Source organism: Eulemur rufifrons, chromosome 4, assembly GCF_041146395.1.
Source record: "Eulemur rufifrons isolate Redbay chromosome 4, OSU_ERuf_1, whole genome shotgun sequence".
In the NCBI taxonomy this organism is placed as follows: Eukaryota; Metazoa; Chordata; class Mammalia; order Primates; family Lemuridae; genus Eulemur; species Eulemur rufifrons.
Genome location: NC_090986.1, coordinates 63,268,177 through 63,289,913, shown reverse-complemented (window position 1 = coordinate 63,289,913; position 21,737 = coordinate 63,268,177). Strand labels below are relative to the sequence as shown.

Sequence of the window (21,737 nt, the reverse complement as noted above, 5' to 3'; positions counted from 1 at the left end):
GCGATCAGAGAGGTTTAAGCCGCCCACGGCCTGCTTACGACAACAGGAGGAGAAAGAAAGGGAAGGAGAGAGAAAAATGCTTATAAAGAGGAAGTGGTAAGAGGCGTCTGAATTTCATGGTGACCTGTTCTGTCAGGTGATTTTTGGTGGGGAGGGGACATGAAAAAAAGTTAAGTAAAATGTCCTTATAAAGACAAAATCTATTTCTTTCCTGGCTGATGATTTGTCATTCTAGTCACTTCCTGCCTTGTGACCACACACCCCGGCTTGACAAAGCTGTTCTGCAGATCAGAAAGAAGGGGGTTTCTGGTCACACACCAGTACTACCAAGGACAGTTTTTCTACAAGGTAAATTCTCTTCATGTTTTTTGTTGTTTCTGAGTGCTTGTGGTACTGCTGTTTGGCACTGTTTCTGTGGATTGTGGATTTTGCCTCCAGGGGACTAGAGATGGGAGCACCTGTCACCTGAGCCCTCTGTGAGCCCTGTCCTGGCGTAGCTGCCCAGGAGAGCTGCAGCCACCTTGTGTGGCCGTCCAGGATGGAGCCCCTTGGCTCTCTGGCTTGGGTTCTTCTCAAGTTATCCACGGTTATCATCCCCTCCCACAAATTAAGATTTTTTTTTTTCTTTTAAACCAGACCCTATTCTGATTTATTTCTATTGCTTTATTTCAGGAAGGCTCTGTACTGTGATTTTATTTTCTTTAAGATGTTTTCGGGAAAGTGCATATTGATCATTTAGATTGTGCTGTTCATTGGCCTAATGGGGGTAGTTTAATTTTAGCTCCTGTGGTTCTGTTTTGCTAAAAAAACATCTTTACAGTACTTTGGTAGATATATTAACATCTTGAGTCATACTACTGAAAATGATACTGGTTATTTGAGTGATTTGGGGCGCCAAGAGTTTTTAATGGGTGTGCTTAATAACCACATGGAATTAGAGGTCTCTCTTCTCCATTTAGTCTCTAAAAATAAAAGCAATTTATGTTGCTTAATTGTACTGTTTTTGTGGGATTGTCTGAATTATTTGTTGCGCTTATGACGATGCAAATGAATACTCAGTTAAATTCTGGGAGAAAGGCTTCTGTCTACAATAGAAATTTTTATGAAGTTGATATGGGATACTTAGTTCAGAAACTTTGCCCAAACATAGAGACTTTGGATCGTGTAGTATCAGCATTTATTTAATTAACACTATCATACAGCACTAAGCACCATTGACAGATGATAAATAGAGAAGCCATTCAATCTGGAAATGGATACATTAATCAGTAGACTTATCAAAACCTAATTTTTCTTAATCCAGTATAACACCTGTTTTCTAAAATTACTCCCTCAGGACAACTTTTAAAAAAACTGTCAGTAAACAAATAGAGGTGGCTTATCCACACACATCTTGATTTTGATTTTGCATAAATTTGTCATAATTGGCTTCTATGAAGTATAATTGTTTAAAGAACATCTGTGCAAGCAAATTTGAATGGAATTAATCATTTACCTTTCAATGGGAATTTCTGGAAGTTGCAAAATGTGACCATCAATATTGCATATCTCACCTGAATAGTTTTAAACTAGCAAAAATGTGGAATCGAAGGAGGAGGGGCTTAAACCCCAGAAAAGAACAGATTAGGCTGTCTTATTTTAAGTAAAAATATTAATAAGAATAAAATAAATCAGAATGTGAAGGAATGTCAGTATTTTTCTTGTATTTGGAAAGGAATAAGGAAAAGTTAATTCAAAGTAGAAAAAAGTCTCTTGTTTGAAATCAAGTTTAGATTGCTAAAGCATCCACCTGATATGTTATAAAGTATCTATCTGTTCTTCTTCATTCTAGCTCATCCCCAGGTACATCAGGGAAGAATTTTCTGGGTCTTGCCCTTTGAACAAGCACTGGTGTGGTGGGATGGAGTTGTGCTTAGTAGGGCATTTGTTAACAATCCTAGAGATGCTTTTCTTTGGAGCATTTTAAGTTTTGTCTCTTTTGTAAATGATGCCTTAAAACAATTGGTAATTTGGAAAACAGCTTCGGCGTCTTAACTTCATTTATGATTCCATCGCTGAACCCTTTCAGGAAGGGAAGACTAACAAGTAAAATCTCATTCAAATGTATCCATTTAACTGACAGAGGACAGGAAAAGTAACAGTAACGCTTACTGTTTCTAAGCACTTAGTGTGTGCTGCCACAGGTCCTACATTACCTCGTCTAATCCTCTCAACTACCTTTCGAGATAAGGAGTGGGCTTAGGCATAGAAGGAGCTGGCCCAGGGTCACTGGCAGTTGGGGTCTGAGCGGTAGGTGGTCGGGATTTCAGGCTCCTTACTGCCGGTGTCTGTTACCAGATCCTTCCACGCCAGCATACTTTCCCCAGATGTAGGTGATTATGGCTTTTATTACTGAAGCTGGCTAAGGAGATCTGGGTACTCACGGTTTTGAGAGACAGTGAGAGACAGAGACAGAGAAGAAAGAAATTTGTGATGAATCCGGAAACATTTTTATTTTTGTAAGTAAAGGAGATCAATCATTGCAGCCTTCCTCTAATAATAAAATGAAGTGTTTTCTTTTAATTAGTGCACAGCTTTACTAAAGAACTGTGTGCCTGTGCAAACTTGCCTCAACCCACTTCCCCAACCTTATTTCTTGTCACTTCCTTCTGCTCAACCTCTCCCCACCCCATCCCCGCCCCCCTCATTGCTAACCCACATTCTGGCTGCACCAGACCACAAGCCACCAGAAAGTTCCATTCTCTTTCACGCAGTTTCGCTCTAACTGCTTCTTTAATTGTCTTCTTCTTTATTTGTACAACTTTTGGTCATTTTTCAAGGCTCGCTTCAAGAAACATGCCCTTTCTGAGGCCTGGACTCCTTGTCACTACCCCCGCTAGCTTTGCTTAATGCTTTGATCTTAGAGTGAGTCAGTCTAGCATTGATCGTACTGCTTTAGTTTCAAGTCCTTATTGGCTGACAGACCTGAGCTGCTTCTTTGTCTATCCTGACACATATTGATGCTAATGATAGTTTTTGAATTGAAAATTTGCCACAAGCATTTTTTCTTAGCTGCTTATATATGCATAGAAGTGCTTGATTTCACTTATTAACTTAATACGTATTGAGTTCCCACAGTTATTGCTAAGAAGGAAGATACGACAATAATATAATATTTTGCATTCTACTATGCTTCATTGTTGCCAAACTCCTTTCTTCATTTTAGCCTCAAAGCACCATATAGACGTTGACCTCAAGGAATTTAAGAAATTGCGCAATGACTTTAACAAATAGGCAAAATTATAACCTCATTATTTTACTCTAAATGCATTCATTGAGCCAAAACTTAGCTATTCTTACCAAAACTATGTACCCAATAATGGGCTTCTTTGATGACAAAGAACACCAGCACAAATATCATTAACTTTTACTTAGTCACTCTGGATTATTTTCAGAAAATTCTCAAATCAACATTTCCTTGTTACCTAAAGAGTACAGGCCCCTTGTGTATACAGGAGAGATGGCAAGCAAATTCTGAAATCAGATTAGGTATAATAAAATTAAGAAATTTGCTTATAAGATTATATTTATGAAGGGCCAAAATATATAAGATAAGATTGTAAAGGCATTGGACTTTAAGACTTATAGCAGATTTTATAGCAGAGTGACATTTAGATTAATTTTCTTCCTAGGGTGCTTTTTTTTTTAATCTGCTAGTTTCCCAACTTACAGATTTCAAATGAAATGATACTATTCCACCTGTATATTGAACACTGCAGAAATAAAAATTAGAATTAGAGCTCATCAAAATATAAAACTAATCAATGGCAGCAATATGAAGAGTTGCAAGTGTCCCTGTTTTGCCAGATGGAAATGCACTTCTTAAATCAGAAGTGTTGATGGTTCACAATGATTTCATTTTGAAGTTACCTCCTGATCAGACGTTTGTCTCCGAGGGGCATCTCCCCACAGCTGCTGTAGCTGCAGTGCTCCCCAGATGGCATCTCCCCGTTGTGTCCCTCAGTCCCCTTCTGATTCAACTTCCTGTCTTTTACTATTGACAGTTCCCCTTGTTTTGCTTTGTCAATGTCAATCATTACACCAGTCTTCCCAGCAATTGCATAATCGCTCCATCTTGTAAGATAGTGCATGGGAAGGGGGGGGTGGGGAGCTTCAATTTATCACTCTAGTATAACAGCTAATATTGCATACTACTTACTTTGAATTGGGTATTTTTCTAAGTGCTTTAACCATATTGAAGCATTTGGTCATCACCATAGTCCTGTGAGGTAGTGACTGGTGCCATCTTCATATTTGAGGATGAGCTCATTCATTCACATATTTTATTTCATTTTCTACAATTGGATCAATTTTGTGTTAGCTATTGAATTGCAGGGCAGCTTCCTGGAATAAACAGGCAGCAAGTCGTGAAGTCCTGAGGCTTATTTGTACCTAAGCCCTTAAGCTGAGCTCAAATAATGATAATTTCCTCTAGATAAATGCACCCATATTATAACTGATTTTATTAAAGAGACTATTCTGTGTCATCATCATCATCGGTATCATCAGTACTCACTCAGTCCCTCTGTACACTTGACTGAGCAGTTGGCTTTCACCAACTTACATGCCTCTCTGCATGGGGCACAAGACATGATCTCCACACTCAAAAGCTTTCAAGGTTCTTAGTCTTAGAAGATGAGAATAATTTAGTTCAGTGGCATCCACATTTTCTAGTCTGTTGTGACTGAGATAGACATGAATAAATTAAACAATTTAGTGTTTATACCCAAGCACACAAATCTATGATTGCATAGTAATGGCCAAATATAGGCGTCCTAAACACCGAGAAAGAATGAACGATTGTTTTAATGGTGAGTGGAGGAATAGAGGGAAAAGTGACCCTTTAAGTTTAAGTTTAAGTAAGTTTTGCTCAACTTCAGAGCCATGGCTGTGTCAGCCGCACTTATAAGTTACAGGAGGCTGTTTCTCAAATATGGTCAGTTGTTTTTTCTGGCGGAAGGAAAAGCTGAGATGTTAAATTGAGGAACTAGCAAAGCCACAGTTCTGTGGTTGCAGCATTGATTCTTGTTTTAGTTCAGCATCAGTTATAGGGACAGATGGACTAGGCCTCCCTTCCTACCTCTCTCTCCCTCTTTCCCTCTCTCCCTCTCTCTCTTCCTTTCCCTCTCCCCTCTCCCTCTTCCTCTCCCTCTCCTCTTCTCTTTCTTACATTCACATACACCCCTTCTTGACTGGCAGAGCTAAAGTAGAAAAGAGATTATGTTCTCCACAGCAGAAAAGCCAAGACACCAAATTCAGCAGGCAGATTAATTATGCATGTGAATTGCAGTCTCCTAGATAATTTGTTTTCCTTATTTCTCTGGTTGCACTTTCAAGAGGGAAGTGAATTAATGGAGTAATTACCTTGGATTGAAATAATACCCTGCATTTTGATCCTTTAGTCTGGTAGTCTTTAAAATTTATCCAAACTATGTATCCAAATATATGAAGAGGTACACAAGTGTGTTTGTATAAAATTTGCGTATTTTCCCTATTCATCATTCCTCAGGCAAAATTTAGAAGTGCATCTTTGTTAACCTCAGGTATAATTTTTTTAAATAAAAAAGATCGTTTTGTTAATATAATAGCTCATGAGATAGTAATAGATGTGAGTACATTCAATATAGCTTCTGTCCTGAAAATGTTTTCTAAATTTTTATTTTTGTAATTGACACATAATAATTATACATATTTATGGGGCATGTAGTGATGTTTTGATACATACAATATATAGGGATCATCTGATCAGGGCAATTAGCATATCCGTCATCTCAAACATTTATCATTTCTTTGTGTTAGGAACACTCAATATCCTCTCTTCTAGCTATTCGAAACTATATATTATTAACTATGATCATCCTACTGTGGTATAGAACACAAGAACCTATTCCTCCTATCTAGCTGTAATTTTGTATCCTTTAACAAATTTCTCCTTATCCCCACTGTCTCCCTACCTGTCCCAGCTTCTAATAACCTCAGGTGTAACATTTTAAAGTGTAGGTCCTTTGTACCCCCTTAATGTCATCGGCCCCTATTGCCTTCACCAGGTGGGCCAGCTTGAAGGAAGAAAAGTGGGCTAGAAGTTCCCTATGGAGAAAGCTAGGTCACAGGTGCAAAGTGAAAATAAGAGGGGGAAGAAGACCATGCATGCAGCTTTGCATTGTAGAGCACCCTTTCCTCCCCTTAAAAATGTGAATTGAACTTCCCCGGCCATTTCCAATGTTTTGTAAACATTTTTAAAGTTTCTCTTTTGGAAAGATGGACTATGGAAGGCACCTCAGAGGATGCTTTTGGATTCTTCCCTTGCTTCGTTGTCTTTCATATTGAGATTTTGATCAAAATATCTCTAATTCTGTTTCTTTTCTGTGACCACTGAGAATGACAGTCATTGTATCCACCTCGCTGGGGATGATCACACAGGTTTTCCCCTGGTCTACCCTGCTGTTCGTTGCACTTTCGATACCTCAGTTCTTCCTCCAGTGTCATATGTGTAATGTCAGTTCCCATGCATCCAAGAGGCAGATGCGGTATAAAGAAAGGGGGTGGGGGGATGTACAGACAGATTTGGATTCACATTCTAGCCTCTTACTAAACACGTGCTCTTCCCGCACACGTCTCTGGAGCCTCTCGAAGGTCAGTGGCCTCATCTATAGAATCAGGCAAGTCCCATCTACTTGCTTGGTGTGTTCTGACTTTACAGTGGTGTCGATCTCTATGTGTATCTCCTACACCAGCATCACTGGTGACTTACTGAGCCCTTGCTATTTGCTAGACGTCACACCAAGCGCTTGAAATATAGTTGCTCTTTTGTTTCCACAAATAGCTACAGAAGGTTGCTGTTATTATCTCCTTAACAGATAACCAAACTGAAGTTCAGGGAGGGTTAAGTGAGTTGTCTAAGGTCACAGAACCACTAACCGTCAGAGTCAAGATTCACATTTTGCCTCACTTCCATTTTATATTAGCAGTTTCTAAAGGTGTGAACTGTGTCTGTCTAAACTTTATTGTATCCTCTAACATGACCCACTAGTTGCTTCTTGATAATATGTCTGAATATTCCCTTTTGTGATTCAGTAATTACCGAATGACTATTCTTAATTCTGCATTTTTCTATCAGGAAGAGATCCCAGCTCTACTTTTGATGGGTCAAAAACATATTTGAAAAACAAATAAATAAATGCTTGGGGAATTTATGTTATAAAGTCCTTAAAATAACAGCTATGAAGGTATTTAGCCACTTAAAAATTTGATAAAAGAAATTTATCCTTTAGGATAAAAGAAATCCTAAGTTGGTATTAGTAAATATTTGCCAGGCAAACTGTAGCTTTCAAAAATAGTGAAAATAAGGATAGCCCATCAAATTAATGCAAATTTTCTTCCTCAATTTATCTGTAACTCCTCATTTTGTTTTTTTCTGAAAATGAGCTTGTCATTAGAGATTCTAAAAGAACAGTTCCAAGGAGCCTATTGAAAATGAGATTACATTATTAAAAATAAATAGAAGTTTCTGTTGCCATTGCTAATATACAAATGTCTGCTCGTCTCACTGTTTTTCAGCTCAAACTACAATGACAAAAATGCCTGGAGAATTAGAGAGTGGAAGGGCAGATAGAAGCAGGGTGTAGGCTAATAGAATCAGAGCCTTGGTGCACCTGAGAGGGAGGAGACATTGCCCAGTGGTCCTCATCACAGATGCCCAGAGATCTCTTTACTTTTCATGACTCGTAGTGGATGTGGTTGGGCTTTTCTTAAGATTGCTGTACATTTTCCACTCTGGCCACACTTCCTCAACTGTTAGAAGGTACTTTCCACTGTCAGTGTCTCAGCCAGGGCAAAGCCCAGAGCCCTTGACCACTCCCGAGCAGCTAAGACCAATGCTGGGCCTCTGGTGGTACCATCTACCGGTTCTGCAGTACCCGTGGAAGCTATGGCTTCCCTAACTTTGGATGAGAAGTGTGGTACAAGAGCTAAAACAAGCCAGGCTGAGAACATAAGGAGATAGAGCATGGTGTGAAAGCTACATTTACCCCTATGCAAAAACATATACAGGCAATTAAGTGCAGCTTTTAGATGGTGACTCTATATAGTATTTCATACAATTTATAGTAGAAATTGGGGTTTGTTCCCCAAGATAATTTTATAAAAGTTCTAGTTCTTTTACATTTTCTTTTAACTTTCTTCTTCTTTCCTTCTTTCCTTTCTCTCTCCCTCCCTTCATTCCTTCCTCTCTTCCTTTGCCAGACATCATTGTATATTATACCTTTTAAACACTTTGTCTCATTTAATCCTAACACAGCCCTCTGAAGTGAGCACTGTGGTTGCATTATTAACATTCCCTCTTTACAGGTGAAGAAATTGAGGCTTAGAAAATTTAAGTAGCATGTCCAAAGACACACAGCAAGAAGTATTTAAGTCATAAAATCCAGCATCTTTTCACCATACCACATTTCTGCCTATCATTTTTTAAAAATATATAATGATCCTAATTTCATAAAGGAAGATGGGATCATTAGCCTTTGGGTGAGGTTTGTGGGATGCCTGAAATGCCTTTACATGGGCTTAGACTAGGAGAGAGGCAAGTTGTGTCCTCGCATGGGTAGATCTAACACATCATACATCACAGATCCACGTATCTCAGACATAAGCATGTTTCATGGACTGCACACCTCAAGGTTTTTTTTTTTTTTAACCTTTAGGTTATTTTTTTTTAAAGGGCTGGTCAAGTGAAGCAGTGGGAACCTTTAGGTTCTTAAAATGCTAATCTACTTGTGTTTTTCCCATACTTTGGCTAAACCAAACTAAGTTTCTGGAGGTTGTACTTCTCTTTTCAGATCAGTCACTGACTCACTTTGAGACTTTGAGGAGTGACTTCACTCTCCAGGGCCCCCATTTTCCCATTTCAAACACGTCCAGTTCCCTCCTCTCTTTGCAGTATTTTCTAAATGGGGCACAGTGATAGAAGGAGAAAGCTATGTACATGCAAACACGCCAAAAGGGCTTCTAGGCAGACTCATTTTATTGTTTACATTCATATTACCTGTGATGAGTTGAGTAAGCATTGTGACTGAAGAGAGCAAGAAATACAGCCTAGATCACTGAGGTTTTCCCTCAGAAACAAGAACTAGTGAGGAAGAGAACCACTTACTCCTCCCCAACCTGTTCTCCTGGAGCTCTGCCTCCTGTGTCCCTGGCTTCAGCCACACCAAACCTGCGACAGCTTCCTCTGTATGCTTTTGCTTGTCTCCGCACTTTGCAGGGCTATATATATTCTCAGCCTGGATTGCCTTTTTAAATTTTGTCTATTTGGAAAACTCCTACTGGTTCCCTAAGACTTAGCTCAGTGGTCAATATCACCTTCGCTGGAACGCCTTCCCTTCCTTTTCCAGGCAGAGGTAAATACAGTTGTCCCTAGGTATCCACAGAGCATTGGTCAGATACTAAAATCCGCACATAGTCAAGTCCTGCAGTCGGCTTTGTAGAACTGCAAATGGAAAGTTGGCCGGATGTATCCACGGATTTTCGCATCCTTAGAATACTGTATTTTCCCTCTGTGTCTGGTTTCAGATGCCGAGCCCACAGATAGAGAGGGCCTATCTACGTTTATTGGAAAAAATCTGCTAAAAGTGGACCTGAACAGTTCATACCTGTGTTGTTCAGGGGTGAACTGTACTTCCCTCTCCGTGGTCCCATAGCACCATGATAATAATGTCTTTCAAGTGTTCATATTAGTGTATAGTCTTTCATTTGCATGACTGTTTTCCTTCACTAAACTGTGCACCCATCAAGAGCAACGATTCTTCCTTGTTCATCTTTGCATCTCTAGTACCTAGGGCAAGGCAAGTGCTTTATTAAATGTGAGTAGATGACAGAGCTGTGGAGGCTACTAGCGGAGGGGACCCCAGAGGTGAGAGGACACAAGCAGGAAAGGTCAAGCCTGGTGGTGGTCTTGCTCTTCTTAATACTTCCTTTAAGATGTTGAGGAACTGAAGAGAAGAGACATGTAGAACTTCCTGAAAGAGCCCAGAAAGGGCCCCAGTCCTAAAGCAAAAGCTTTCAGAAGTGTGTGTATTCCTAATCAACATGAGCAGAACTTTGACCTTTTGTGGTTTCCTTTTGAGTAACTCCACAAAATTACTTAAAGACAACTTTGAGATACAGGAATCCAATGACCAGAAGTGGTAGGAAAGACAGGAGACTTCCTTAGTTCATAGCTGTTGGACCCTGGGAAGATTATTTAAACCTCAGTTTTCCTCATCTATAAAGTGGGAATTATAGTAATACTATTGAGGTTTGTGGTGAGACTTAAATGTGACAATGCATGTAAAACATTTAGCACTGAGTGAACTACCCATTAACACTAACTGCTGTTCTTATTGTCCATCTGGTCTTCTCATTTGTCCTTTAGCTATTAGTCCTTTCTCTGACTCCAAATACATAGGCTGTCTATACAGAGAACATGAGTTAATAATCCCATGTGAATAAGGAAGAAAACTAAAAATTGGTCTTCAACCAATCTCCTGCTCGTCTGTTGAAATCTAGGTCAAATGTCACTTCCTCTAGGGAACCGTCTTTGGCTCTTCAGGGGAGAGCTATTGTTCCCTCTTCCTGAGGATCTAAACAGTCCCCCTGTACTCTAGTGACTGGTGTCTCTCTCCTCTACTAAACAGGCCAGAACCATATCTTATCTTTGTGTTCCCAGCATCTAACACAGAACCCAGCACATAGTAGGCACTTGGCATATGTCTATTGAAGGAAGAAATGCACAACTGTGTGAATTTTCTTAGTGGCAGACATGTAGAATTACCGGAGGATGAATTTCATAGTCCAGATAGTGACATGCAAACTACATGCAGGTAAACGCTAGCACCCGTTCCTGATGATCTCCCACGTGCTTCTTGGTGCATGCATTGGTCCATCCCAGATGGCTTTGCACTCCTGTCAGTCCCTGCTCTGTCTCCACAGTTCCTTCCCTCCCACCTCAGCAAGACTCCGCCTGGAGTCTGACACTAGACTTGGATGGAGACCCACTCTCAAGCACCAGTGCCAGCCAGCAGGGTTTACAGGAACAGCAGCGCCAAGAAGCCCAGCCCCAGGCTCTGCTATGTCATATGAAAACCCTCTTGCGGCTGGCAGGGTGGGGCCCGAGGGTGGGAGCACCTGCCCGTTCACAGACTGCCTAGAGACAGTTGCTGCTCTTTCTTCTCCATATCAACTCACCAAAGTAGTTTTCTTTTCCAGCAAAGCGATTTCATGTAAACTTGAAGCATTTATTTGCCTTGTTCTAGGTGTTCATACCTGTCAGTGAGTGGGATATTCTAAGTATGTACACAAGAATATTATTGTTAAACTCCTCAAAGATGGCGATGGGAGACTTTTCAAGCCCTGTCTACCACTAGCTTGTGGGTTGGTTTGTTCACCTATACAACTCATTTACTGAATACCTTGGATGTGCCAGACACTGAGCCAGTGTAGTGAGCTCCTAATCTGCTGGGAGAGGAGGCTATGGAAGCAGGTACCACACTGCAGAGATCTACACCAGAGCACAGAGGGGGAAGGGCTCACTGATTCCCACCCAAGTGCCAGAACAGAATGCCTGAAACCATGATGGTAGTTGTAAGTCTGAGGGTGTCTGTCATTTTAGTATTCATCTATGAATTTGGCCATCTTATCTTTTGAAAATTTCATCTCATGGTGAGTTGTTTTAATTTGGTTTGTTTTTTAGTTGCTTAGGAAAATCAGAGGGCCTTAATACAAAGTCAAGAATCAATGGTGCAGCTGGGTGCAGTGGTCTACACCTGTAGTTCCAGCTACTAGAGAGGCTGAGGCAGGAGGATTGTTTGAGCCCAGGAGTTCTAGGCTGTCGTGTGCTATGCTGATGTCCACATTAAGTTCTGCATCAATGTGGTGACCACCAGGTTGCCTAAGGAGGGATAAACCCACCCAGGTCGGAAACAGAGCAGGTCAAAACTCCCGTGCTGGTCAGTAGTGAGACTGAGCCTGTGAACAGACAGTGCACTCCAATCTGGGCACCATAGCAAGACACCATCACTTTAAGAGAGGAAAAAAAGAACCAATGTATAGATGAGTGCAGGGAGTAAGGATCAGTTAGGGTCATTGTGACCTAGAAGGTGCCAGTGTACAAGTATTTGTACATGATTTAGCACATGTTACTTGCAGCCTAGACCTGGACGTTGCCTTTGCCATACCTAGATTAAGTTCCCTTTCATGTGCAGGAAACATGCATGAAATTATACTCATAAGATATTTGAAATCATGGAAGCATTATACTTACCATTTATGGAGAAGGTCTTGCTTGAAGAGCAGAGTTCCATCTTAGGCTTTAACACTTTTTACAGAGGAAAGAGGAGAAATCAGGAGGCCTAGACTCTGGTCCCAGTAATACCCTCAATGAGCTCGGTAATGTTGGGCATGTCCTTTAACTTGAGTGTCATCTCATGCCTCTGTGACAAGAGAGTTGCAGGTAGATCATCTCTAAGTTCCCTCTTCTTCTCATTCTATGGGTATTATACTTACGTTCACATTTCAGGAAGTTGGCATAGACCCAGAAGATAGCAAAGGAAACTATTGAAGATTTGGGAAATCAGCCCTAAAAATAGCAGGTTAAAAGAATAAAAACAGACCCGGTGACAGTCACTAAGGCATGTGATGGAATTTTTATGAATTGAACAGCCCTTGTAATTCCCTCAGAGAGCAGCCCAAGAAAGAAGGAGGTTTAATCGTATCAGAAAAGATTTAGGTTACAAGGTAGGGATGTGAGACACCGGAGAGGTTGTAGGCTTTCCTTATTTGGACATTTCTGAGAAAATAGTAGATGGCTCTCTTTCTGGGACAGTTTGTGTATCACCTTGCCTAGAAACTAGGAGTGAACTGGATCAGCATGTCTTAAGCCGTGTATGGTGACATCCCATAAAACAGGTTGCACGTGCTGTTCTGGTACCTTCCCTGCTCTGCGCTGAGCAGTGGAGCGGCTGGGGAGCTGAGCAGCGGGCATCTGCCCTGGGTCAGTGAGGAGAATGCGTCCAGGCAGAGCCTTACCTGCTGCTGTGCTGAGGTAAGAGCAGGACCAGAGCTCCCCCACCTCGGCCCTCCCCCCTCCCCCTCCCTCCTCCCTCCTCCCCCCTCCCCCCTCCCCCAGGGAGCCAGGCTGGCCTGGGAGCTGCCCGCTCCCCTGCATGCTCCATTCTACAGGTGGCACCTCCCGGCCACGGCCACAGCTGCTGACGGTGCCAGCACCTAGTTCTAGGTTCCTTTGCAAACTCCCTAACTCGGCTCTAATTTGTACACACACTTGTCAGCTACTGCGCAGAATTTTGGAACTTTTAACATGGAAGGGATTCCACCTATCAATCCATGGCTGAGGAAACTGAGGCCCGGAGAGGAGAGACGGAGCCTGAGGTCACACAGACAGGTGGTAGTTCAGCTCTCCTGGCTGCCAAGCTTGGCGCTTCGTCCCACTCCCTGCCAGTTATTTCAGTTTTGGTCCCCTTGGAGATGTGCAAGTGTATTAATTGTCCCAATGTCCTTATTGCATGGGCTGATTAGGTATTTGAAATTATTGTTTTTTGCTAAGCCTCTGTGCTAATTTCTTACTCTTATCTAGTCTTGCTTTTCCCTCACAGCCCTGTGTTTAACCTTTCACTTGTTCATTTTTGATCTTCTGAACTTTTTTCATTCTGTTAACCATTTCACAATAAATTAGCTGTGATCTGTGTGTTGCATTTGAAACTTGACATTTAGCTGTGGGCTTCATGATGCCCCTGTATTTGTGTCCCCCATGCTTGCAATAGACCACGCCCCCCAGCCCCCCCACGCCTCCCCTCCCCCACCCCCGCAGCCCCAGCAACCAGGGCCGTGTGTTGCACACAGACACATATGTGGAGTGAAAGAATGAGTGACACTTGATATTGAGGTAATAGTGCAATAGTAAGTAACCAGCTAACCCATGATAACATTCGACTTTTTGAAAAGATGTATTTGGATACTGTGAACTTTTATTAGGGGAAAGTCTGGATCTTAAAGTGCTCATGGCAGAATGTAAAAGGAAGGGTAGCTGTAGATTTTCAAGATGTTAGCACCAGTTATCACTGCCTGTAGCCTAGGGAAGGGGAGAGATGCTGAGGTCTGGAGAGGCCTCCCCAGACCCCACCCTGGAGCATCCCCTTTGCTTGCAGGAGATTTATTCTGTGTCACATTCTTAATGGGGTGGGGCAACGTCGTAGAAAATGGAGGTATCAGGAGCGTGCTGGGTGGGGAGGAGGCTAGGATGAGATCTCCTTAGTTGGTGACAGAGCCAGGCTCTGTGTGATATGCTGCATAACTTCAGAAGCCCCTCAGTTGAGTGGTCCATCCAGAGGCTCCCAGGGCAATGTGAGATAGATCAAGTCTGGAGCAATCTTGCTGGCTTCCCATGGTGTTTACATGACCTGAGATAGATAGGGTCAGAGCAGAGCCGCTGAGTCTAGGCTGTGAATAGCCTTCCCCCTGCCTTCCTCCCTGCGGTGTTGACATCAGAGACTGCAGAGATAAGGATTCTGTGCTCTAGAGCTGCCTTTGGGAGAATCAGTGTATCTGCAGGGAGAGAAAAGACAGACTAGAAGAGATTCTATCTCGATGAAAGGATTCATAAGAATCCCTTTATGTGGCCGTCTGTATTTGAGGCTGTTTATAATTATTTGGTTTCTTGAAAACAAAGTCATTTTAAAAATATATTTTCAGAATCATCCTTTATGTAAAAGTTAGGCATACCTGCATCACGGAGAAATGGTATTCCAAGAATATATAATATAATTTACTATATGATTATATTCTCAAAGTAAGATCCCCTGCAGTGGTCTACTTTGTAAAATGGAGAGGACAGGATTAAGTGAAGGCAATGTTTTCTTACTTAAATAGCTTAATCTTGATGGCTTTTAAAAAATGTATGAGTATTTTATTTTGCTTTGGAGTCCTATGCATTTTATTTTTTCATTTTTTTAGTCATCAGTCTAATGCTAAAGATTGCAATGTTAATGTTGTTCTAGATGACAAGTTGTTTTGAGTTATTCATTGCCCAGTGAGGTGTTTGGAAGTTGTATAATTTCCCCCTGGATATGTGCTGAAATTATTGAGGTGGAGCTGGGAATCTGAGTCCTGAGTGTCCAGTTTTACTTTAACCACTGAATCAAATGGCAGGAAAAGTGGGGCACATTCAAGAGAGTCCCTTGGCAATATGCTTTCAGATCATAGATACCTCCCTGATCCCGGCAGGTTATATAATTGGGCATCAGTATATTGAATCAAAATATTGACTAGCACACACCACTACCGCTGTTCAGAAATGATCTAGCCCATAAGCATCTCGCTCTGGGCAGGCCACCTTTTCTATCCTTTCTGCTTCTTTTCATTATCAGTTGTGAAACTCCTCAGAGAAAATTCCATTTACATTTTTACATTTAGTTTAGAGGATGTATTTCCCTCTATAAATGCTGCAGTTCTGTGTTCACTAGTGAATTCCTACAAATAGTTTCTATATTCAGACTTCAGGGGATTTGAATTAAGATACTTTCATGATAACTCATCCTCAGAAATTCCCTTTCACTACCAACCTGGGGAATATACCAGCCCCCTTTAAGCAGAGACTCAAAACTCGCTGACTTGAATTAACAGACTGTGGCTTTTTGCAGTTTGGGGTGGGATTATTTGATTTCCTTAGGATTTTAAAAATAATCTGATAATTTAAAAAAATAAACAACTGATACTTTCTTTGGCCAAATGTTTTGGGATTCTATAACTATTGATTTAATAAGTTTAAGTGCTCAGAGAAAAACTAGGAGCCAGACATAGCCTAGATGAATGGTTTGAGATTTGTCTTCTTAGATTTATTAATATGAGTGGTGATTCAGAAATGGAGTTCCAGAATTTACCACTGATTTGCAAAAAACCTTAAAATGATTGCTGGCATAGTTAGATGATGCAGTCATCAAAAAAGTCCACACTGAATGCAGGAGCAGAAGAAACCACTTGTCCACACCCTGGAAAACACGTTCCTTCTCCAGCGCCTTCTATCTGGCCCCAGATACCTCAGTGTGCCCCATCACTGCAGCCATGCCCCTAGAGATGGCTGCCAATATGGTAATTTGCAAACTGAAAACACCACCAATTATCCTTATTCATCTTACTAAATATTATCATAACCTATACCTTCAAATATGCATGAATTAAAATGGGTGCACTTTTTTCCAGGCAAATACATTAATAGACTGTGTAAAGTACCTAATATTTTATTGTAACTCCAGCAACGTCCTTCTTAGAAATGATCTGATCTGCATGTTTTTATTGTAATTATGTCCTCTTCCTGCTGCTCTGCTTTTGAAATTGCTGCCATTTGCACATTCAGCTCAATTAGTTAAAGGGTGTCTTCTCAGTGATGGACCTTAATGGCCCTCTGGATGGTAACTCCATCCTTTTCCTGCTCTGCTTATCAGCAACTGCATTTACAGACTGCAGCCTGGCATTGCCCTGAGAACTTATGCAGGGGTAAAGCATTTCATCTCATTGAAACTTCAGTTTCCCTATCCATAAAATGAAGGCATTGGAATAGATTATTTCTGAGGTTCCTTCTGTCTCTGAAAGCGAGGCTATGTTTCCAGGATCTATTGCTCACTCTGATGGTGAAAGGGACTCTCTCTAGACATCTGTTCGTGCTCTGGCCCAACAACAACACAGCGTCACAGTAACTTTGGCCGTTAACTATTCCTTCTCCAATTCACTTTTTAAACTAATTCAATCCAATTCTGTATTATTTTAGGTGTTAAATCACTGAACGGTTTTAGATTTTTAAAATTTGAAGACTTTCTCACTGTTTCGCTTCTCTGAGTTGATCCTCTCCACTCATAAATCTCTTAGAAAAATACTGATGCTCAAGCCTTTTCATCTTGACCTAACTGCCATGACCTTAAAATAACATAGTTTTTTAAAAACCTGTACTTTCTATGTCTTTCATTTCAATGGACAATGCAATTTTTATGCTAAAACATTTTCTGTACTTTTTCACTACACCATGATCTCTTTAGATTTTTTTTTTTTTTTTTTTGAGGCAGAGTCTTGCTCTGTGCCTGGGCTAGGGTGCAGTGGCATCATCATAGCTCACTGAAACCTCAAACTCCTGGGCTCAAGCAATTTTCCTGCCTCAGCTTCCCAAGTAGCTGGGACTATAGGTCCACATCAGCTAGTTTAGATTTTCTTTTTTACCCAACACAGTAAATTGTTTTGTTTCTTCCTTGGCCCTTCTCTTGACACTTAAAATGCAGTCTGGTTCCTTTCCTATACTTAAATTTCTCACCTGTTTCTTATAATGCTCTAAACTCTAAAATTCTTGTGTCAAAGGATGGGGCCAGGTTTGCATTCACGGATCCTGTTTATTTTCCTTACCTTCAACATTGTTTCATGCTTTAGGGTAACTAACTAGGTCAGTGTAGACATCCCTCACCTGAAATGAAGAACAGTGCCTGGCTTATACTAGGCATTCATAAAATACATGTGACAGGAGTGAATTTATCTGATAATCCCATGAACACCCATGAACTAAGAAGTGTTAAGATACTTAAAAGCAAGAAAGTCACTGGCCTAGGCAAAGAATTTATGAAGACCCCAAAGGCAATCACAGCAACAACAAAAATAAATAAATGGGACCTGATCCTATTTATTAAAAAGCTTCTGCACAGCCAAGGAAATTATCACTAGAACAAATAGATAAACTACAGAATGAGAGAAAATATTTGCATGCTACACATCCAATAAAGGACTGGTAACTAGAATCTTTATAGAACTTAGGAAAATCAACAAGAAAAAATCAAACAATCCCATTAAAAAGTGGGCAAAGAACATGAACAGAAACTTTTCAAAAGAACACAGACTAATGGTCAACAAACATATAAAAAATTGCTCAACATCCCTAATCATCAGGAAAATGCAAATCAAAACCACAATGAGATATCACATAACTCCAGTGAGAATGGCTTTTATCAAAAAGTCCCAAAACAACAAATGTTGGTGTGGATGCAGAGAGATAGGAACATTCACACTGCTGGTGGGACTGCAAATTAGTACAACCTCTATGGAAAGTAGTATGAAGATACCTCAAAGAACTAAAAGTAGAACTACCATTTGATCCAGCAATCCCATTACTAGTTATTTACCCAAAGGAAAAAAGACATTCTATAATAAAGACAACTGTACTCAAATGTTTATAGCAGCACAATTCACAATTGCAAAGATATGGAAACAACCCAAGTGCCCATTGATACATGAGTGGATTCATAAAATGTGGTATAGGTATGCCATGAAGCTACTACTCAGCCATAAAAAACAATGGTGAATTAATACTTCTTATATTATCCTGGATGGCCCTGGAGCCCGTTCCTTGAAGTGAAATATCACAAGAATGGAAAAACAAGTACCACTAAATCGGTACTAATTGGTCAACATTTATGGGCACATATGGAAGTAACATTCATTGTAGGGCAGATGGGAGGGGGGAAGAAGGGATGGGTAAATTCATACCTAATGGGTGTGTTGTGCACTGTCTGGGGGATGGGCGTGCTTGTAGCTCTGACTCAGACAGTGCAAAAGCAATATATGTAACCAAAGTGTTAGTAATATTCTGAAATTTAAAAAAAAAATCAAGAAAGGCCAGCCAGCTCTAGGGCTTTAGACCAGATTTTACCACCAGGTCTTGTTAAAATATAATAGGGGAGAGCCTTCTGTTAATGCCTATGTGGAGTATTGGCGGAGGGTATAAAAGAAAGCCAAGCCAAATTAGTCACAAGAACTTATTAGGGTATACAAAGTTATATACTGATTTCTTTTTTTTTTTTTTTTTTTTTGTTGAGACAGAGTCTCGCTTTGTTGCCTGGGCTAGAGTGAGTGCCGTGGCGTCAGCCTAGCTCACAGCAACCACAAACTCCTGGGCTTAAGCGATTCTACCGCCTCAGCCTCCCGAGTAGTTGGGACTACAGGCATGTGCCACCATGCCCGGCTAATTTTTTTTTCTATATATATTTTAGTTGGCCAGATAATTTCTTTCTATTTTTAGCAGAGACGGGGGTCTTGCTCTTGCTCAGGCTGGTCTCGAACTCCTGACCTTGAGTGATCTACCTGCCTCGGCCTCCCAGAGTAGTAGGATTATAGGCGTGAGCCACCGAGCCCGGCCTTATACTGATTTCTTAAAACAGAAACCTTGATTTCTTAATACCTGAAATCCAAAGCTTCCTAACTGAAATGCCTAGACAAGCTCACTACATTGTAGTTTGAAAATCTCTCGTGGGGCTTTACCCGTTCTAAATACTAATGAATAATTGCTGAGTGAATGGCTGCTGGATGGAATGAATGTCTAACAGGAAGATGAAGGCATAGAACCTGAGTGGACAACACAGGAGAAGAGAAAAGACTTGGGAATTGGAGTCTTGGTTACTCCTCCACCTAGCTGCATGATCTGAGATACGTAGCTTAACTTCTTTGAGTTTCTGTTTTCTGTTCTGGAAAATGGGAATAGACATCCCTATGCCATCAGCCTATGATGAGGGACATTACAAGAAACATGAAATGGTGTTTCCTCCATCCCCCAAGTGTCCTCTTCTTCAAGCTTGGGTGAAGATTTTGCCATCAGACCTCAGTTCTGCTGCCCTAAGAAAACTGGTTTGTTTGTCTCATGCAGATAGAGTGAATTGTATACAACTGATGATACTTCCCTCTTTGCATGAGCTTCAGAGAACTTGGAGCTAGATTCTCAGCCCACTTCTAGCAAAGCATGCAGGGTCTTAGGCATGGTTTTAAGTATTAAAGTTCTCCCCTGCTATCATCTTATTTTGCTGACACTTTCCTTCTCACCAATTATATCAGTTAATTGATTTAACTCTTAGGCTTGGATATAGCTTTGTAACTTCGCTCAAATTATTTTTGGAAAAAGGCATTGTGAAAAAAGAGGAAGAAAGGGAGAAAGAGAAGAAGACAAGAAATTCAGTTAGCCAGTGCCTGTCTCTTAGGGTTATTGTGATACATAAATGAGATTGTGTTTTTTAACACAGTTAAGCCCTCAACAGTTTCTGTCATCCGTCAGAAAACCCAGTGGACCAATCAATATCTTCTTGTGTACATAAGGCACATTTTATTTTATTAATAAAATAAAATAAAATTTTTATTGATAACAAAATGTATTTTTAAATGAATTGAAATATAATAACATACATATTTCTGTGATTTTCAAATCCAATGAAGAAAGTCACAAGGAAATATCTTACAGGGGTAGGTTGGGTTTTCAACCAAAGACTCTCAGAGTCATTTTTATTTGTTTGCTCTTATTTACATGTAAGAGCATGCAAACATGTCATGTTAACATTGACAAACGATTGCTTGGGGAAACAAAAACATTTGAAACCACTGATATATGTACGTGCCAGGATAGTAAGTTGGTGGATAATGAATATGGGTTTGCAAAATTGAGTGCAATGCATTTTGGCCTATAGGTTTCAGGGTTAAAGCTGTTTCCTTTTTTGTGTGGTTGTTGGTCACCATGAAGAATAAGTATAGCACTATAGAATGATAGGAAAATATACAAAAGAAAATCGATTTAAAACAGCCTGTCACAAATATAAGATATTTTCAAAAATTGGTGACTTCACTGAGATGTCCAAAATATAATTATACTTAGAAATACCCCATCCTGCACACTCCCAGTCCACTTTTCCCCTCCCTGCCGGGAAATCCAGCAACCTTCTGTGGAACTCCTCTTGGAAACATGCTGGTGTGCATTAGCATGGGGCATGGCGAGTATGATCCCTTTTCTGTTTCATTTTCTTTCTACCCACTAGAGGGCAGCAATAATGCACAGGGAAAGGGAAATTACTCAAGCACTAGCCTTGTTTTTCAGCCTTTCTGCTAAGGAAACACCTAGAAAGTGCCTCAGATTCCCATATATGAATTATAAGAGAGTCAGCTTCCCTTTGTCCACTCCTAAATATATAGGAAACTTGGATTAACTTCCTTTGAAGTTATAAAATGTATCTGTTGGCTTGATCAAACATATTGATTTTAAATATAAACATGAAGATACCTCCAAAAAGACACGTATGTAAAAGTTAAATGTTTTAGTCGTATATTGCTGTGTAACAAACTACTCCAAAATGCAGTGATTTAAAGCAACAATCACCTCATCATCTCTCTCTGTTCTGTTGGTTGACTGGGCAAGTCTGCTCCATGTTGGCTGTGACTGTGGTTATCTGGGAGCTCAAATGGGCCAACAGGTCCAAAGTGGCCCACCTGGGTGGCTGGCAGTTGCTGCTGGCTGTCAGCTGGGAGCTCAGTGGGGATTGTTACCCACAGCACCCGGTTCTCCTTCATTGGCTTCTTTATGTGGCTTGAATGTCTCACCACATGGCAGTTGGGTACCAAGAGAGTATCCCAAGAGTGAGCATTGCAAGAAGGAAGCAGAAGTTCCCAGAACCTTAATCACTTCCACCACCCTACTTTTCAAAGCAGTCACAAAATCAGCCCATGTTCAAGGGGAGGGAAATAGGTCTACCTCTTGGTGTAGGGAGAGGTCTATGTGTGCAGGGCTGGGAGAAATTGCTGAGGGCCGTCTTTGGAGACCACTACATGGAGAGTTGAGAAAAAATTTATTTCTGACTTACATTTTGGAAAGA

General features: G+C 40.7%; 1 protein-coding gene across 1 annotated transcript in view; it reads left to right on the top strand.

Annotated features, from left to right (window-relative positions):
* Nucleotides 1-239: 239 nt before the first annotated feature.
* The window catches only part of LCP1 (lymphocyte cytosolic protein 1), a 52,290-nt gene continuing 30,792 nt past the window's right edge, over nt 240-21,737 (top strand). Inside the window, exon 1 of the mRNA XM_069467238.1 lies at nt 240-348. The gene's annotated coding sequence lies outside the window, so the exon portion shown is untranslated. The remainder of the gene's footprint in view (nt 349-21,737) is intronic.